Below are 20,455 nucleotides of genomic sequence, written 5' to 3'. Positions count from 1 at the left end.
AAAAAATTCCTTCAGCATTGAAGGTTTCCAAGAGCGCAGTCAGGTCAGGTCAAGTTGGGGAGCATGCACTGGTACAGTGTGTTGTCGCACCCACTACATGACGAAACAGCTCGGGATCCTGGTTGGCAACTCTCCCCCAAGCAGACATGCGGTCCAGTCCCACCCTCTGGAAATGACCCTCTATCTGCAGCAGCCAGGTGTTACATGGACGTCCCCATGGCCTGGTCCAGCCACTCTGGTCCTCAGGTCCTCAGGATCCTTTGAGCTGGATCACCCTCAGGGAATCGCACCACATGGCCGTAGTGCCATAACTGATGCTCCCTCACAATGCAGCTAATGTGCCTCATTCGGGACTCCATAAGCAACTGCTCATTCAACACAAAGTTAAACCAACGGTACCCAAGGATTCTCCAGAGAGACACAGTACCAAAGGAGTCCAGTCTTCATCTCTGGCCACTGGATAGCGTCCATGTCTCGCAACAATATAGCAAGACAGGAAGCAGCAGGACTCTAAAGACTTGGACCTTCGTCCTTTTGCATAGATATCAGGAGCACCACACACCCCTTTCCAGCGACCTCATGACACCCCATTCTCTCCCAATTCGTCCACTGACTTCATAGGAAGAGTCACCAGAGACGTGAATGTCGCTGCTGAGGTAAGTAAACCTCTCAACACGATTGACAGTCTCTCTGCTGACAGGCACACTGCTGATGGCCGTGCCCAAGAGGTCATTAAATGCCTGGCTCTTGGTTTGTATCAGGACACTCGCAAGCCCAGACACTCAGATTCCTTGCTCAGTCTCTTGAGAGCCCTGATCATAATCTCCATTGACTCCTTGAAGATCACAGCATCATCAGCAGCAAAGTCAAGATTAGTGAATCTTTCTTCACCAACACACCTTGGCCAACACCCAGACCATGCTAGCATTGAACAGAGTAAGAGCAGAACACACCGCTGACGAACCCCAGAATCAAGTGGGAAAAACACAGAGGTTCTGCCTCAACTCTGCACAGCACTCACAATACCAGTGTACAGGCCAGTCATGATATCCAGCAACTTCGGGGGGATCCCGCAAAGCCTCAGGATGTCCCACAGGGCAGCTCGATCAACTGAGTCAAATACTTTATGAAAATCAACAAATGCTGCAAAGAAACTCTGATGATATTCGTGTTTGTGCTCAATGTGAACCCTCACATGTGTGTTGTTCCATTGTAATTAACAGTAGTTGATAACAAGCACAACAAAGGTTTTCGTGAAGGCATCCATATTGGCTTTCTGAATGTTTTAGTGAACCGTGATCAACTCAGGTGTGACATCATTCCCAGCTCTGAATTCAGAAGGAAATGGAATTCAGCATGGAAGCCACTTGGAGGACTCTTAGACTGTGAGAAACAAGATTAATGTCATTTCTGGAGGAAACCAAGCCCCGCTCATCACCTGTGCAATACCATCCCAACAGTGAAGTATGGTGGTGGCAGCATCATACTCTGGGTTTAGGGACTGGGAGACCAGTCACAGTAGAGAGAAAGCTAAGAACAGAGATATCTTCAATGAAGACCTGCTTCAGAGTGCTCTGGACATTCTACTAGGTCACAACAGAACAATGACCCTAAACAAAGAAAAGACAACACAGGAGTGGCTTAGGGACAACTCTGGGAATGTCCTTGATTGGCCCAGCCAGACCCTGGACTTGAACCCAATCAAACATCTCTGGAGTGACCTGAAAATAGCTGAACATCAATGGTCTTCATCCAACTTAAGACAGAGCTTGACAAGATCTACAGAGAAGCATGGCCGAAAATCTACAAATCCAAGTATGTGAAGCTTGTCACGTCAAGCCCAAGAAGATTCCAGGCTAGAATTGCTGCCAATGGGGCTCCAACTAATGTTTAAGAACAAACGGTATTGCATTACTATTGTACTGTATTTCTGAGGTGGCCATCTAGCTCTGTGAAGGGGATGACTTGTGTTCTGTGTTGTGTTTACCCCATTATTTGACACCAATTGAAAGCTCAGCCTACCTGGAAGGTGGTCTCTCCCTGGGTTACCTTTCCCAAAATTTCTTCCATTTTTTGCCCTAAAATATTTTTTGGGAGTTTTTTCTTGTCTTCTAAGAGAATCAGGGCTAGGGGGTGGGGGGGCTGTCAAAAACAGGGCCTGTTAAAGCTGATTGAGACGTTCTTTGTGTGACTTTGCACTATACAAGAAGTAAATTGTTGTTATACTGAGTAAAGGGTCTGAATGCTTGTGTCATTGTGATATTTCACATTTTTATTTTTAACCAATTTACAAAAATTTCTAAATTCCTGTTTTGTCAGTCTGGAGTATTGAGTGTTGCTCGATGAGGCCAAAAATGAAATGATTTGAGCACAAGGCTACCACATAACACGATGTGCAGAAAGTGAAGGGGTCTGAATACTTTCTGAATCCTCCATACAGTGTAACTGCAGGTTAACTTTGCAGGACTATTTCCTAGTCGACTGCCTGGTGAGAGATCACATTTTTGGTTGTAATTCCTGCTAATTTAAGCAGCTTTTACTGTGCTCTTTTCGTTTTCATTTGGGCAACAGAGGAGGGAACGCTGGCACATGCATGCTGCTGCCGCTCCTCAATGTTAACAACACTTTTCGTAAAATTCGCCTTAATCCTGCACTTTTTTACGCTTGTTTCATTTTCTTTTTTGTACGTATAGTTCATGGAGGCAGCTGACTCGAATTGTTTGGATTTGGATTCATTTTTACGGACTTTATGGACTTTACCTTGACTGGGAACAACTGAATCTGTGGGTCACGGAACGAGACCTACGAACATTTTGTACCTTGGCAATCTAGGAGCCTGGGATGATCTGTCTCCTTGATTATAGTTGCTATGCTGGTCTGCTCTCGATTCATTTTATTGTGCTTTATGACTAAGAACTGATCTGATGTTCACACCCACCTGGCTTGTGGCTCTGGGGTGATCACGCCTGTAATACCCAGCGGTTACTTCTTTGTGGCTGTATGTTGAAACCTCCAAATCCTGCTGCCTCCTCCTGTTATGCTTTCTGCTGCTTTGCTATCACCGCTCATCTGCGCCACCACACCCGCCCGTCTCACCAGCTCCGCTGTGCTGTGCTGCTTCTCCACTGCTATCAGATAAGTACTGCTCAGTATCATGCTAAAATACTCTTGTGACAAACTCCTTCTTATTAAACAGTTTGTCGAGAGCAAATGGTCTGACTGGAATATCCTAAAAGACACCAGTATTTTGCGGCGCCCGAAATGTGTACATTGCGGATCAGGTCACCGCCACTGCCGGGCTGCAAATGAAAAGATCACTGGCAGCATTTGCTCAGAAATACGCCGTCCTACTCATGGCCCTGGAAATAGAAGTGTCAGTGTGCCAAATCTACAGTATCTGAAAATAAACTCCAGTCACGGCTCTGTGCAAAAAGAAGTCTCATCAACTAATATTGCATTGTTTAATTTGAGATCTCTTAATGGCAAAGCATTGGTGCTGTCAGAATTCATCATTGACACCAAACTTGATATGCTGTGCTTAATGGAGACTTGGCAAAAAACCAAATGAATTTTCGTCTCTCACGGAGGCGACACCACCTGGTTACATTTTCCTCACACAGCTTCATAGCTCAAGACAAGGCGGTGGGCTTGCAGTAATTGTCAGAGTGGAGTTAAACATCAAAAGAATCCCAATTGACTGTCCATTGTCTTTCCAGTGTCTGGCTCTTAAACTAATAACAGAATCGGGTCCTGTCTCACTCATTGTTCTTTATCGTCCTCCAAAATACAATGCATCCTTCTAATCTGATCTGACTGAACTATTAACCCACCTAAGTTCGTTTTCTCAGAGAGTCATTCTTCTTGGTGATTTCAACATCCATATTAACATCCCCACATCTAAACTGAGAAATTAATTCCTATCCTTACTGGACTGTTTTGACTTGACACAACATTGATTGATTTTCCCACCCACTCTGGTGGACATATATTGGATCTGATCTGCACTTCTGGATTATGTGTTGCCAACACTTACAGCTCTGATTTGGGACTCTCTGACCATAAAGCAGTACTTTTCACTGTCTCATTACCTCTCCCTCCTCTTACCTGTAAATGACAAATTTCTTACAGAAACCTTAAAAATATCTGTCCCTCTATCCTTTCTGGATCCATTTCTGATCTTTTACTGTCTTCACCTATTCCATCAACACTAGATAGTCTTGTTGACCACTATAACTCAGCCCTTCATTCAGCATTAGATAAAACGGCTCCTTTAAAACATAAGGAGGTTTCCTTTAAACGTTCAGCTCCTTGGTATAATTCAGAATTGCGATCTATGAAAGCAGCTGGCCGACACCTTGAGAGAATATCACGTAAGACTGGCCTCACCATGCACATCCAGGCTTTCTCTGACCACCAAAGAGCTTACAGAGAAGCACTAACTTCTGCTAAGAACACCCATTATGGGAGAATAATAGAAAGTGGCCACGATAACCCAAGGGTTTTGTTTTCTGTAGGTAATAAACTACTCAAACCCGCATCTGGCCCAACTACCTCTTCTACTGAAGTCTGTGAGAAATTCCTCCACTGTTTCCGTAACAAAATTAAAGATCTAAATAATTCAACTTACATAAATACATCATCTGTTTATATCGTTCCCTGTTTTCCCACTCCATCCAGCTCCTTCTCTAAGTTCTCACCAGTCACATCAGTGTTTGTTAATGACCTGTCCCCAGCACACTACTTACAGTGGTGTGAAAAACTATTTGCCCCCTTCCTGATTTCTTATTCTTTTGCATGTTTGTCACACAAAATGTTTCTGATCATCAAACACATTTAACCATTAGTCAAATATAACACAAGTAAACACAAAATGCAGTTTGTAAATGGTGGTTTTTATTATTTAGGGAGAAAAAAAAATCCAAACCTACATGGCCCTGTGTGAAAAAGTAATTGCCCCCTGAACCTAATAACTGGTTGGGCCACCCTTAGCAGCAATAACTGCAATCAAGCGTTTGCGATAACTTGCAATGAGTCTTTTACAGCGCTCTGGAGGAATTTTGGCCCACTCATCTTTGCAAAATTGTTGTAATTAAGCTTTATTTGAGGGTTTTCTAGCATGAACTGCCTTTTTAAGGTCATGCCATAGCATCTCAATTGGATTCAGGTCAGGACTTTGACTAGGCCACTCCAAAGTCTTCATTTTGTTTTTCTTCAGCCATTCAGAGGTGGATTTGCTGGTGTGTTTTGGGTCATTGTCCTGTTGCAGCACCCAAGATCGCTTCAGCTTGAGTTGACAAACAGATGGCCGGACATTCTCCTTCAGGATTTTTTGGTAGACAGTAGAATTCATGGTTCCATCTATCACAGCAAGCCTTCCAGGTCCTGAAGCAGCAAAACAACCCCAGACCATCACACTACCACCACCATATTTTACTGTTGGTATGATGTTCTTTTTCTGAAATGCTGTGTTCCTTTTACGCCAGATGTAACGGGACATTTGCCTTCCAAAAAGTTCAACTTTTGTCTCATCAGTCCACAAGGTATTTTCCCAAAAGTCTTGGCAATCATTGAGATGTTTCTTAGCAAAATTGAGACGAGCCCTAATGTTCTTTTTGCTTAACAGTGGTTTGCGTCTTGGAAATCTGCCATGCAGGCCGTTTTTGCCCAGTCTCTTTCTTATGGTGGAGTCGTGAACACTGACCTTAATTGAGGCAAGTGAGGCCTGCAGTTCTTTAGACGTTGTCCTGGGGTCTTTTGTGACCTCTCGGATGAGTCGTCTCTGCGCTCTTGGGGTAATTTTGGTCGGCCGGCCACTCCTGGGAAGGTTCACCACTGTTCCATGTTTTTGCCATTTGTGGATAATGGCTCTCACTGTGGTTCGCTGGAGTCCCAAAGCTTTAGAAATGGCTTTATAACCTTTACCAGACTGATAGATCTCAATTACTTCTGTTCTCATTTGTTCCTGAATTTCTTTGGATCTTGGCATGATGTCTAGCTTTTGAGGTGTTTTTGGTCTACTTCTCTGTGTCAGGCAGCTCCTATTTAAGTGATTTCTTGATTGAAACAGGTGTGGCAGTAATCAGGCCTGGGGGTGGCTACGGAAATTGAACTCAGGTGTGATACACCACAGTTAGGTTATTTTTTAACAAGGGGGCAATTACTTTTTCACACAGGGCCATGTAGGTTTGGATTTTTTTTCTCCCTAAATAATAAAAACCATCATTTAAAAACTGCATTTTGTGTTTACTTGTGTTATATTTGACTAATGGTTAAATGTGTTTGATGGTCAGAAACATTTTGTGTGACAAACATGCAAAAGAATAAGAAATCAGGAAGGGGGCAAATAGTTTTTCACACCACTGTAAATCCTGCCTTCATGCCGTAATCCCGACTATTACAACAATGATAAACTCATCCCTTGATACTGGTTTTTGTGCCGCTCACTTTTAAAACCGCTTCTGTAACCCCAATGTTAAAAAAGTCTGGTCTTGATGCTGACAATCTTAATAACTTTCGGCCTATTTCCCACTTACCTTTTCTATCAAAGTTCTTGAGCGTGTTGTAGCTACCCAACTCACCAACTACTTAACCTCTAATAATTTGACGGAACCCTTTCAGTCTGGTTTCAGAGCACAGCACAGCTGTGAAACTGCTCTGCTACGGATAACCAATGATTTGCTTATGGCAGCAAACTCTGGACAAACCAAAATATTATTTCTATTAGACCTCAGTGCAGCATTTGACACTCAGGTCAGACATGACATTCTACTGTCCAGAATGGAGAACATGCTGGGTATCTCTGGCACTGCCCTCCAGTGGTTCAAGTCCTATCTGACTGACAGGCAAGAGTTTGTCAGTCTTGGAAACAGCAGATCCAGTTCAGCGCCAGTCACACAAAGTGTCCCTCAGGGCTCTGTCCTCAGCCCTCTTCTCTTCTGTATTTATATGCTTCCCCTTGGCCATATTATTCGTAGCTATGGACTGGGTTATCATTTTTATGCAGATGATACTCAGCTTTATTTCAATGTTAAAAGTGGAACTTCATCAGAGCTTTCTCAGCTCACAACCTGTCTTAGTGAAATTAAAACCTGGATGGAGCAGAACTCTTTAAAATTAAATTGCAACAAAACTGACCTCCTGTAAATTTGGACTAAAGTGCAACTTACTAAAATGAGCTCCTTCCCAGTCAATCCCTTTCTAATCTTATATCTCAGCTCCAGCTTATTCAAAACTCGGCTACAAGAGTCCTTACTCGAACCAGCAGCAGCGAGCACATCACACCCATCCTGCTCCGTCTTCACTGGCTCCCTGTGTCTTACAGAATTGAATTTAAAATTCTACTAATAACCTACAAAGCCTTAAACGACATTGCACCAAACTACATCAGTGTCCTTCTCCTTCACAATGTGCCTGTCCGCCCACTAAGGTCCTCTGATTCTGGCAATCTTGTTGTGCCCCACACTAATCTACACTCCATGGGTGACAGGGCCTTCAGCTGTATAGCGCCCAGACTCTGGAATGACCTACCGAAATTAATCAGGTCAGCTGACTCCATGAATTCTTTTAAAAAACAACTCAAAACTCATCTGTTCAGGAAGGCCTTTAGCTCTACTTGACTTTATTACCCTTTTTTCAGTTTACTTCTCTGTCAAGATGCTCATTTAACCTGTGTGTGTGTGTGAGACCATCAATTATGTTGTCTTTTAGGCTTTTCTCTGAATTACTGTCTTACACTTCTTTATTTATTTATCTGGTTTAGTACAATGCTATATACTGTATACCCTGCCGTTCTTTCTTAAACTCTGTGAAGTACCTTGAGCATGGGAAAGGCGCTATATAAATAAAATTTATTATTATTATTTTAATGCAAACTGAATACCCAATGCAGTTCAGCAGCTTTACTGTATACGGCTGCATCAGGTAGGACCACTTTGTACAGCAAACTTTTTTCATTTTCCCATAATGCTTAAAAATCTCCAATCTTTTAGAAGATCAAAACCTTGGCAGGCAGCAATACAAATTTCCAAACCTTTCTTGTACCATTTCCTAATTAATATAAATTGAATACCCAATACAATTCAATGGCTAAATACGTGTATGACCGGGAAGCTGATACTTCTCGGGATTTGCCCATAATACCCAAAAATGTCTGATGTCAAATGTAATTCCTTGGCTGTTACCGATGCAAGGGTTTTACATGCATATGACAGAGAGGCTACATTTGGAGAGCTCTTATTCTAAATTTCTCTTTATATTTATTTATTTGCCATTCAGGAAAAACAAAATACCCCTGGAAGTGAAATGCACAAGATGGTGTTAAGCAGTGACGACTTAACAGTGAATTGCACAGACATCTTGGCCGCAGTTACCATTACAGTCATGAGCAAGGCAGGGAATCTTTCATGCACTCATTGACTTCAACATCAACTTTACCTCTCCATTGGGTACTTCTTTCAAAATGTTTGCATTAAAAAATGATTTAATGGTAGCTATGGACCCTCTACAGCCAGCAGAAGGTAACTGTACATCAGTTGATGTCATTGTGACATCTCCTGAGTTGGTATCTGGTGTCTTGTGAAAGCCACCGTAAGCCCGTTTAGGCTCAGATTTTAACTGTGTGTTGTTGTAAAGTGAGGCGTTTTAAGGACTCCAACATCTATATTATCAGCAATGATGTTTTCGGCATGAAATGTCTGGTGGCACCAAACTATATGTGTGTACACTTCTCTAATGTAAACATTAACTAACGATGGCTAGCTTTCTTTTGCTAATGTCTACCAAAACGTGCCAGCTCAAGTGCCAGTCACATCACAAAAAAAATCAACCAAACCACAACATGCTGGTGCCTGTTGTCTTGACTGGTGTCAGATTGTTGTGATAGCCACTGACGTCATCATCATCATCTGACAACATACTGCCTCAGAAACTGAAATTTTAAGTAAACTGAGAGCCTTGTAACTGTTCACTGTTCAGAAGAGTCAATTAGTTGTTGTCAATTTTTATTTTGCTCAAACTGGGAGAACTGAATTTACAGGACTTTAATTACAGGCATTACAAGAATCCTTTCTCGTTCATTCTTCCTGTGTTAATTGGTGGAGAGAAAAGAAAGTTTATCTATCTATCGATCGATCTCTATCGATCTATCTATCGCATTCACAGTGTTTATTAAGACTACTGAGGTCGCTTCTGTATAATAAGAACAACTGTGGTAAAAGTAAGACATTGTGTGGTTGGTAAGTAGGTTTTACCCAGAAGATGTGAGCCTTATGTGTGTGGCGAGGACACCTTCATGTTTGTTAGTACTGGTGGTTGTGAGTCCCTATGTAGAGAATCCTATGCAGAGTAGAGTGGAGTGACTGGCGATTGGCACAACTCAGGACTTTGCCTGGATAAGATCGCTATGTGTATCTGTGTGTGTGTCTGTTAATCTTCAAGGACAGGAGTGAATGAACCTGATAAATGTACCTGACAAGTCTCACAACCTTGACAGTAATATAGCTATGAACTGCACAAATTGAAATGACAACACCTGAAGTTTAAATTTGAGGCGTAAAACCACGAGACACACAACAGGATACAGAAACTACACACACTGCATGGCCCAAAATGGCACTCTGACATCAAGTAGCAGTGCTAACTGCCACATAGCCAGGTCAGCATGAGGCCTACAACCATCTGAGGAAGCGATTCTGTACGGTCCATCACATGGGGGTATCTGCAGGGCTCTCACAAGGTAGGTCTGCCGTCACAAGTGTCTGCAGGAGTGTGGTTGCTCTTTGTCACAAAGTGAAAGAGCACAATTAGGTTTCTTTTGTTTTTCTACTTGTTCTTCTTTATTTTAAAATCGGTGCAGTCCCCTGAGCGGTGAATGAAAATCACACTGCAGGGTAGCATCTTATGCATCCCTAATATTGAACATCTTTTTCTTTTTCCTGTTTTTCCAAATATAATCATAAGACCCCATTGCTAAACTGGACAGTGTTGGTTGGTTGCACATGTGTACACAGTGAAGAGTACACAGAGCACCGGTTCTCCTTTTTTGTTTCTCGTGACCCAGTTTTGCTTATTTCGTGTCTTCATGACTGTTAATAATTGTGGAAGAGCAGTCGATTGTCATCCTTCCCCTTTGGAGAGTCACAGCTGACCGTCCACCCCCTTGGAGTGTCACTGACAAACAGAGTCCAGGGAGTTTGTTTCAGCCAAACAAGTTCTGACCCATCACAAAGCTTTTCGCAAACCGTTTCTTCTTCACATCAATTGTAATTCACGACTCCACGTGGCCCTAATTGCAGATGGCGTACGACCCGCAGTTTAAGATCGAGAACACTGCAGGGCCAGTTGGTTGAGCTGGACACAGGCTTGCATCACCCAGCATGAAGACAATTTCACATAGTACAAGAAGTAACATTTTTCCCAGGTAAGTAAGTACGCCGAGCATCTGATAAAAACTTGGAATACAATGATTAAAAACGGCAGCCAAGGGTTGTTATAAACATTTTAGTAATATGTTAAATTTCTGAGGGAAACTTATTTTATTTTACATTGTGCCCCATCGGCTGATAATGCAGAAACACCATTTTATTTTTGGAATTGACTCATTGTTACAAAAATATTTAGTAAGCAAAAATGTGAGACCTGTCTGTTTGATGAAATTGTTCAGCTTTCAAAGCAGCGAGTTCAGTCTTTGGTCGCACCTGAATGTGTGTGTCTGCTATCTTGTTTCAGTTATCTTAGAATGAAGTGATTTGAGGGGGCTGCACCGTTTAAATGTTACTTTGTCTTAATTAAGTTGACATCACATACTTAAAAATGCAGAGGTTAATATGAAAATTAAACGTATTTCTCAGAAATTTCATTGGGGATATTAGTCACAAAATGTTTGATGCTTGAAGAATTCTTGTTGTCTTTTGAATGGTTCAAGTCCTACTTTATTTGCATTGCTTAAAACCCTTTGCTGTCACAGCACTCCCTTTACCATGGTGTATAACGTGAGCTCATCTACGTGGAGAATGTGATCAAAATGATACCATTAATTAGTCATTTAGGGTCATAACAAATGGAGTTTATCAGCCCACAACTGAATGAATCATCCACACAAGAAGGGGTCATCTCCATGGAGACTTGTGTGTGGCTCTCCTCATTGAGAAGAAGCCTGCAATGGAGAGCCTTCATGGAGGAAAGGTACTCGAAAGCACACAATGGCGACCCGGACCCAAATGCACAGTGAGGGGCATCGGCCTGCCTGAAGGACTGCACTGGTGTAGCCGTAGCCTGAAGAGCCTCGTGCTTCTTGTTGTTCTCCTAACTCCTTCAGGTAAACACCTCCTGTAAAAAACGGACCCACTCCCAGATTGTAGCTGTTTATTCTCGTTCACTGAATTTTGGAGTTTAAAAATAAGTGTAGTAGGTGCCAATCTTGAACATACACAGATAGTCACAACAATGGAGTTATATTTTCAAAGGAAAATTAAATCAAATGTCCGAGGATAACTTGTACTGAATTACTGACATTCAAATGTCAATGAAAATTCTTTCCTTTTTCTAAATTTTCTTCAAAAAGTATATCTCAATCAAATAATGTCCCAGGAATAAGTGGTAAACAGGAAGGAAACGTAGAGAGTGAACTGCGTGAAATCCTGAGGCAGATGGCGCTCTTCAGACACGTCCTGCATTTACGCCAACATATCCGCTTAAATGAATGACCGCCTTTTCCACTACTTTTCAGTATGCGATAGCGAAAATCCTGAAATAAAATAGGACATAGGAAATCAAACATCATTAAATAAATCACAGTGTTAAAAATTAACCAGAAAATACATTACCTGTGTAGAACACTAATTAAATAAGAGGTCAAATAATACCGTGACGGTTAGGCAAACGTCTTTTTATGTTGTTTACATGTCGTAGTTTAGGACAAACGCCATAGCGTTGTCAAACTTATCTCAAAGTGTCATTCTCTTTTTCTGTGTAAAATAAAAGTTTTAAACGATAAAAAAAAAATATGAACATATGTAACTATCCGAGAAATGTGCCTGCATTTTAAAGCAAACCAACGAGGTAGGTTGTTAGAAAGATGCTACCTTGCTCGCCATGTTTCCCACATGAAGGGGAAGTTTTCGTGAAAACAACAAATGCTTACGTCTGTAACTTAACAAAATTAAATACTAGTTATTCATTATGGAATTAATATGCTTTATACTTACACATTCATAGTAAAATAGCTCTTATTATGGATAAACGTTACAGCTAAATGCTTTGTTGTAAAGACCATGAAATCGATGTGAGAGGAAGTGCCGAGTCATTACATTTAACTTAACTTAAATGTGCTCAATTCACAGTATAGTTTTTTACTTAGAATAAGTTATAAAAAATGTTTACATTTTAAGAAAAATAATAAGTTAACATTATTCTTAATTTTTTTTATTGAATTACAATTAAATAATCAATAAAAAGGGTAAACCCCATTTTTATTAATTAAAGTAATGATTATTTGAGCATAGTTAGCTATTTTCTATTATTATTTTTCACACATGCAAGATTTATTTTTTACAGTGAATGACCACAGAAACAAAGGATAGAGGTTCATTTTATAAACTGTTGAATTTACATACAGTGTCAATCAATGCATACATTTTACTCTGGTTGGTTTGTTGGTTTACACCCAAATGATTTATATAAAATTCAAGTCTGATATATTATATTCTGGTTCTTCTTATTCACCACCCTTGAAATTTCTGTGCATTTAACAATTGTCCATTGTCATTTCTAGGACATCTGCGTAGTCATCTCTTAGTCATCTTCAGTGCATATTACATCAACCTTTCTTCTGGTACATTCTTTACTTACTTGACCATCTCAGGATTTTTCCTAAACCAGTTCTTATATTTCAGTGTACATTTTGTTGTTCACTTGACCTTTATCTGGTTTCCCGGTGTGACATTTATTAAGCCTTTATGCTATTTCTTTAAGATGAATGCTATGTTACCCTAAAATTATTCTTCCACAGTGTGTGTGTGTGTGTTCATCCTTTGATGAAGAGGTGCTCGGCCCAGGGATTGTTCCTGCCTTGACTAAATGGTCTCCTGTCGTTTGTCAAATTTGTTTTGTTTATTACTTCCTTTATGCTTCATTCCCTGTTGTTTCAGCTTTATAACAAAAATGGGAATGGAAGACCATTCCTGTATGTAAATGCACCAGTGTGTGCACTGCACACCCCATGAAGAGTTAATAAAGGACCCCTGTACAGCTAAAGTCAGAAGTTTCCACACACTTAGGATGAATTCTTTAAAACTTTCTAACCCCTCCATAGATTTTATACTAACAAACTATAAATTTGGCATATCGTTTAAGACATCTGCTTTGTGCAGGGCAAAAGTCGTTTTTTCCAACAATGTTGACAGAACTCAGAGTATTTCACTTTTTACTGAGTATATCACAAGTGGGTCACAATTTTATATTCTCTTTCTTAACTGTGCCTTCAAACAGCTTAGAACATTCCAGAAAATTATGTCAAGTCTTTAGGCAATTAGACAATTAGCTTCTGATAGCCAGTTAGCCTAACTGGAGCCAACATGTGGATGGATGTTAAGGCCTACCATCAAACTCACTGCCTCTGTGCTTGACATAATGGTAAAATCGACAGAAATCAGCCAAGACCTCAGAAAAATAATTGTGGAGCTCCACAAATCTGGCTCATCTTTGGGATCAATTTCAAAATACCTGAGGGTTCCACGTTCATCTGTACAAACAATAATACATAAGTATAAACACCATGGGACCACACTGCTGTCATAACACTAAGGAAGGAGACGCATTCAGCCTCCTACACAAAAAGTGCAACTCAATCCCAAAAGAGCAGCAAAGGACCTTGTGAAGATGCTGAAGGAAGCAGGCAGACAAGCATCAATATCCACAGTAAAACAAGTCCTGCATCGCCATAACCTGAAAGGCTGCTCAGCAAGGAGGAAACCACTGCTCCAAAACCACCATAAAAAGCCAGACTGCAGTTTGCAATGGCACTTGGGGACAAAGATCTTACCTTCTGGAAAAATGTCCTCTGGTCTGATGAATCCAAGATTTAAACTGTTTGGCCATAATGATCATCATTATGTTTGAAGTAAAAAGGCTGAGGCTTGCAAACCAAACAGCACCATCACAACCATCAAGCATATTAGCATCATGTTGTGGGGGTGCTTTGCTGCAGGTGGGACTGATGCACTTTACAAAATAGATGGCATCATGAGGGAGGAAAATGATGGAGATATACTGCAGCAACATCTCAAGAGCTCAGCAAGGAGGTTGAAGCTCAGTCGCAAATGGGTCTTCCAAACGAACAATAAGCCCAAGCACACCTCCAAAGTTGTGGCAAAATGGCTTGAGGACAGCAAGGTCAAGGTACTGGAGTGGCCATCACAAAGCCCTGACCTCAATCCAAGTGAACATTTGTGGGCAGAACTGAGTAAGTGTGTGCGAGCAAACAGGCCTACAAACCTGTCCCAGTTACACCAGTTAAGTTTGGAGGAGGAATGGGACAACATTCCAACAACTTATCAGTTAAGCATGTGGAAGGTGACCCAAAACATTTGGCTCAAGTTAAACAATTTAAAGGCAATGCTACCAAATATGAACAAAGTGAATGTAAACTTGTGACCCACTAGAATTGTTATATAGTCGATAAAAAGTGAAATACTCTGAGTTCTCTCAACATTGTTGGAAAAAATGAGTTTTGCATCACACAAAGCAGATTTCTTAAACGATATGTCAAATTTATAGTTTGTTAGTATAAAATCTGTGGAGGGGTTAGAAAGAGTTTTAAAGAATTCACCCCAAGTGTGTGGAAACTTCTGACTCAACCGGAGGGCAGTCGCAGTGAATGCTGCAACTCAGCCCTGGACAGAGAGACGTCAGTCATGTCATCCAATGTGGTGTCACCAGTAGCTAGTGGGCTACGTTCAGCTGATCAGTTTGTGTTAAGAGGCACATGTATTGTGTTTCCTAAATCACTTCGGGCGCAGGACTATACCTTAGTGCATGAAGTACCACCTGCATATTTAGGTATGTTGGCCAGGAATGGAGAAAGCTGCTGGAAATGTACGTTAAATCATTGCAGGGATATCCACTACTTGCAAGGCCGGACATGATAGAACTTCTCAGGTCAACAGTGCTGCCTGAAGGACCATGGCAGGACCACATCAGTGATTTAATTGAGTGTTGTAAACTATTATATTTGGTATCAAGAATAAGATCTTCTGAAATCCACAACAGCAGAAAAAAGTGAGAAACGGTTTGGTGGAAATCATTAGTAGCAACCATGGACTTTCATTATCCATTTGAACAGATGATGGCCCACAGTTTGGATCAGCTTGGTTTCAGATGTTCTGTTAGACAAAGGGAGTTAAACTTATGAGGACACCACCTGGGTGGGCACAGGCTGATGTTTATTTCTTCTCCAAGAAGTTTCACCAGATTTTCATTTGATAAAATGTTGCCACTAGGAGGCACTGTTGTACAACTCATGAAGCAATTCCTCCTGGACTGTTCTGTATCTCAGTCGTCTGTGACCCTGAATTTGGGGGCTCATGAAATGGATGGATGTGTCTGAATGACTTCTTTCTGAAGGAAATCCAGGTCAGAGTCCCAAGAGGACCAACAACTGCAGATCTCACCCTCTGCCACACTACTGCGGGTTTGAAGAAGCCCCTTAGTAGTGACGTTCTAGTTAGTCTTGGTGGGCACCCTTACTCGAAGCAGACTGATAAGATCCGGTTAATCTCTGATTGCTCTTACTTTTGAAGCACAAGCAGCTTAAGGGACTTCCTTGGGGGTTTGGGGGTCAGGATTTGAACGCACAGCTTTGTGACTGCTTAGCCGCTCCAGCACACTGTCTGCATGTCAGGGAGGCCATTTCAATACACAATCAGTGGGTATTCTTGGCCCCTTTTGAGGAGATAATTTGAAAATGCATTCCACGTCACCATAGAAAGCATAAATCACTTGAAAGACAAGATTAGGGAACACTGGCCTGATGCTTTATTTCATTCAATTCATTTGCTTTTTTATCACTTTGACTGAGCCACTTCTTCTGGTGTCCCAATCAATTCCATCACTCTTGGACCTCACTGATGAAAACTCCAGTGGCGGAAAGAGAAAGGAGCCACTGCATTGTGAGTGAAGTTAGTAGTCGAGCAGCGGGATGTGCTGGTGGGCTTACAGGACTACCAACTTGAAGGCCCTATGCTCCAAAGTAGTGACTGTCCAGAGCTTAGTCACAAAGCAATATTAGGGGGAACTTTTAAGAAGCCCACTTGACGAATAGCTGGTGGTAGAGAAACCCATCCACTTCTTGAGGACCTCCTGCCACCGCGTATAATAAACAAGTAAGGTGCCACACGGTTAGTAAGGCCTTTAATGCCTGGGACCACTAGGTGGAGCTCTAGCCAGTTGGTCTCATGAATTCTCTGGGGCTTTGCTCACCTCAGATGTGGTCCCAGAGCCATCACTGGAAGGATTTCTCATGGAGTGACCTAAAAGACCCTTTAGGACCCCAGCAAAGGGACTTTTGAATCAGGATGATTGGTAGAGAGAAGAGCTCACCTGGTGGAAGGAAAATGGGCTAAAAAAGACAAGAAGGGAACCAAAAAAAATGAAGGTAAGACAACGGGGCAGCTGACCTTCCAGGGAGAGGGGCGACTTGTGGTTTAGTCCGGCCTGGACTTTTTTTGTTTGGTGTCTTCAGAGGCATAGCTAGAGTTTTCAGCGCCCAGGGACAACTGAAGATTTCGTGCCCCCTCCTGTTTGCCAAAATGCAATGGGGAAGGGAAAGAACATTTTTAAAAATGTATTTAAAATAATAGTATTTTAAGAAAAATATAGTTTTAAATTTTTAAATATTTTAATTTTTTTAAAGCACTTTTATGTGTATATTTTCAAGGTTTCGCTAAATTTATAAAGATAGAACAAAGTGAAATAATTAAGACAACAATCCGTCATTAGTTTTTGTAAGAAAAAATTCATTTTCCGCAAATAAAAAATGATTTTAAAGAAAGTATATAGCAAATTATAAAGCAAAATAATTATATATTTATAAAAACTGCATTACTTACAATTTATTCGTATGAAAATATGATGGGGAAACATCTAGACTTTTGCAGCCATCTACTAGAATACTTCACCACAGCCCAATCAATTTTCTATCAAACACATAAACACAAATCACTTGGCACACAAACAGCATGAAGGAAGTGTGGGATGGGATGAAGATCATCACTGGCTGCAGCTCAAAGCGGTGGTGTGGAGAGAGCAAACCAGATGAATAACTTTTTTAACAGGCTTGACCACCCTAACCCACTCTCACCTTAGAGTACTGCACCCTTCCAACCATCCTTCTGCTGATACCAGCATAGGAGAGACATCCCCATCCACAATTACAGCAGCGCAGGTGAGCAGAGAGCTAAGGAGACTTTGTGCCAGCAAAGCAGTGGGTCCAGATGGAGTATCACCGCGACTGCTGAAGGTCTGTGTGTTGGAGCTGGGGAGTCCTCTACAGCGCATCTTCAACCTGAGCCTGGAACAGGGGAGAGTCCTGAGGAGTAGCTTCAGTGACAGACTGCTGTCACCGTCCTGCTCCACTGACAGACTGAGGAGATCGTTCTTCCCCCACACTATGTGACTCTTCAATTCCACCCGGGGGGGGGGGGGGGGGGGGTAAACGTTAACATTATACAAAGTATCACTCTTTAATAATTTAATATTGTTCTTTAACAGTATGCTGCTGAGGGAGTATGTGAATTTCCCTTTGGGATTATTAAAGTATCTATCTATCTATCTATCTATCTATCTATCTATCTATCTATCTATCTATCTATCTATCTATCACACAGAAATGGCGTTTGCAACAACTTACACAATGATACACTAATGCCTCATGTCAGTTGCGCGACCTGTTTAATAACGTCAAAAATGTTTCTGGGTGGCAGTCAAGCATGTTAGAGTAGTGGAGGGGATAAATTATTGTCTGTTGGGTATGTTTTTTATTTACTTTTTAGTGCAGTTAAGAATGGAAAGCATTTCATTCTAAAATTTCGTAACATCAATTTGGCGCCCCCTGGATGCTGCGCCCGGGGACAGATGCCCCCCCTTGCCCCCTCCCCACTAGCTACGCCACTGGGTGTCTTGTTATGGCCCCTTTAAATAAAAGAGAAGAACTCAGAAAAAAGGTTTGTGGTAGTCATCCCTATGGCCGGAAAAAGAGAGCAAAAAAATCATCATACGGTCTTCACAGAGTTGAGTCCAAAACAGAACTGATTCATGGCTAACAAAATGGTGTTTTTAAAGTCAGGTGAAGGAAGTAGCATCACTGGAAGCACAAGTGACGTCGATGGGCATGGGGCCGATCTTGGCTGGCCAAGGCGGAATTTCCCTCAGGTGGTCTGCAGGAGAAAGAGAGAAAGGGTTAGTGCACACTGCCATCCGCTGGTCCGAAATGGGATTACCATCATTTGAGCCCTTTAGCTGCCCCCCATGCACACGTGAGTGTCACCGCTTTGTTGTAATAGTTGGTCTTTTTTTTTTTTGGCTGATAATATTTATGAGACACCATTGGTTACATTTCTTTTGGTTTTCAAAGTGACTTGCTCAGGGTCACAGAGCGTCAGTAGCAGGATTTGAACCGACAACCTCAGGATCTGAAGTCCAACGCCTTTACCCACTGCACCAAGCTGCCTGCCTCAATTCTATCTCTTTGCCATATTTTGGATTTAGGGTCAATTAATGCACACCCTCTAGTCACAAAGTCTAATATTTCATACTATTTGAAGCTGTAGAAATTTTCACAAATGTGAATTGTGCTTTAATCAGCAAATTACAGTATACCATGGACTGAGAACATCTTCAGACCCTTTGCCTTCAGCACAATTTATTGTGTGGTCAATTTCATTTGAAATAGTCAAAAGTGGCAATTGTGACCATTGGTCTACACTCCTTAACTAATTGACAACAGTGATGTTTTCAGAAAGGTTTACAAATCTATTATATAAAAAAAATCATGCAACGATACAAGACTTTTTTTGAAGACAAGTCTCGCGAGATGAGACTTTGGTCATGAGATTTTTTCAAGTCACGCCCTCCTCTCAACCATTTTCAATCACACACACAGTAATCTCACCTCTCATTCATGTGAATACTTTTGTCAGACACAGTTCCTGCTCTCTCTGATCTTATAAATTTTAACGTTTTCCTCACTTTAAGTTCCCACTTAAAAAAGACATATTATGTCCAAATCTTATTGAAGAATTTCATCACGAAGGGTTATCAACAGAAAAAATGAGTACACAGGCAATCCTAGCACCAAGAAACGATGAAGTCAGACGAATTGACTCCAAAAATGTCGATTGGTTACATTTCAAATCAGTGAAATGCGTATCCATAGACTATGCTGAAACAGTTGGTGGCAATCATGCAGAAGATGAAAACATCAACTTACAATATCCTAAAGAACATCTACAACCGTTAACACCATCTGGTCTTCCACCGGCCGAATTACTGTTGAAAGAAGGATGTATCCAAGAAAGGTAATTTAGTACATCTTCAGGGGATAACATTACACAACAAAGGAGATCTTGATATGCCATTCGTATTAAAACGTTTACAGTTTCCTGTTAGAATAGCTTTTGCAAAGACAATTTGCAAATCTCGGAGCCAAACATTCGAAAAAGTAATTTTATTTAATAAAGAGAAAGAAACAAAATTCACTCACGAGCAGTTATACCTTGCGTTGTCACGATGAAAGTCCAAACACAGAATCAAAATTCAATGCGATACTGATGAAAATTTAATTAAAAAAATTGTTTTTACAGAAGTTTTACAGTAAAAGTGTAAGTTTAAAAAGTATTTGCGTGTTAATTTAACGTATAACACAACAACATGAAACATAATTTACTTTCAAATGATTACATTTTAATATTTTTTAATATGGTTAATTACTTGCTGTAATGTAAAAGAGTTAGTTCTATTATGCATATGTAACAATTCACATGAAAATAACAATCTGTTTAAATTGTCCGTCCGCATCCCCATACGCGAGCGGCAGAACTGCACAGTGGCTAGCATGTAGCGCAGGCCCGGGGGTTGTCAAGTGAAGCGAGCAGGGGGCAAAGCCCCCTAGTGTTATTAAAAATCAAAAACTGAAATCTCTCATGCATTTAAGTATTCAGATAATGTGGCACTCCATATTGTGGTCAGGTGCCTCCTGTTTGCTTTCATTCTCCTTGAGATGTTTCTAGAACTTGATTAGAGTCCACCTGTGGCAAACTGAAATGATTGGGCACTGCATGTCAGGATCAAACCAAGCCATAAAGTCCAAGACATTTCTATAGACCTCCAGGGTGAAATTGTGGTGAGGTATAGATCAGGACAAAGACATAAAACCATTTCTAAAGCTTTGAGCGCCCCCAGGAGC

The sequence above is a fragment of the Erpetoichthys calabaricus genome, chromosome 12, assembly GCF_900747795.2.
Source record: "Erpetoichthys calabaricus chromosome 12, fErpCal1.3, whole genome shotgun sequence".
Taxonomy (NCBI): Eukaryota; Metazoa; Chordata; class Cladistia; order Polypteriformes; family Polypteridae; genus Erpetoichthys; species Erpetoichthys calabaricus.
This window is presented reverse-complemented; position numbering follows the sequence as displayed.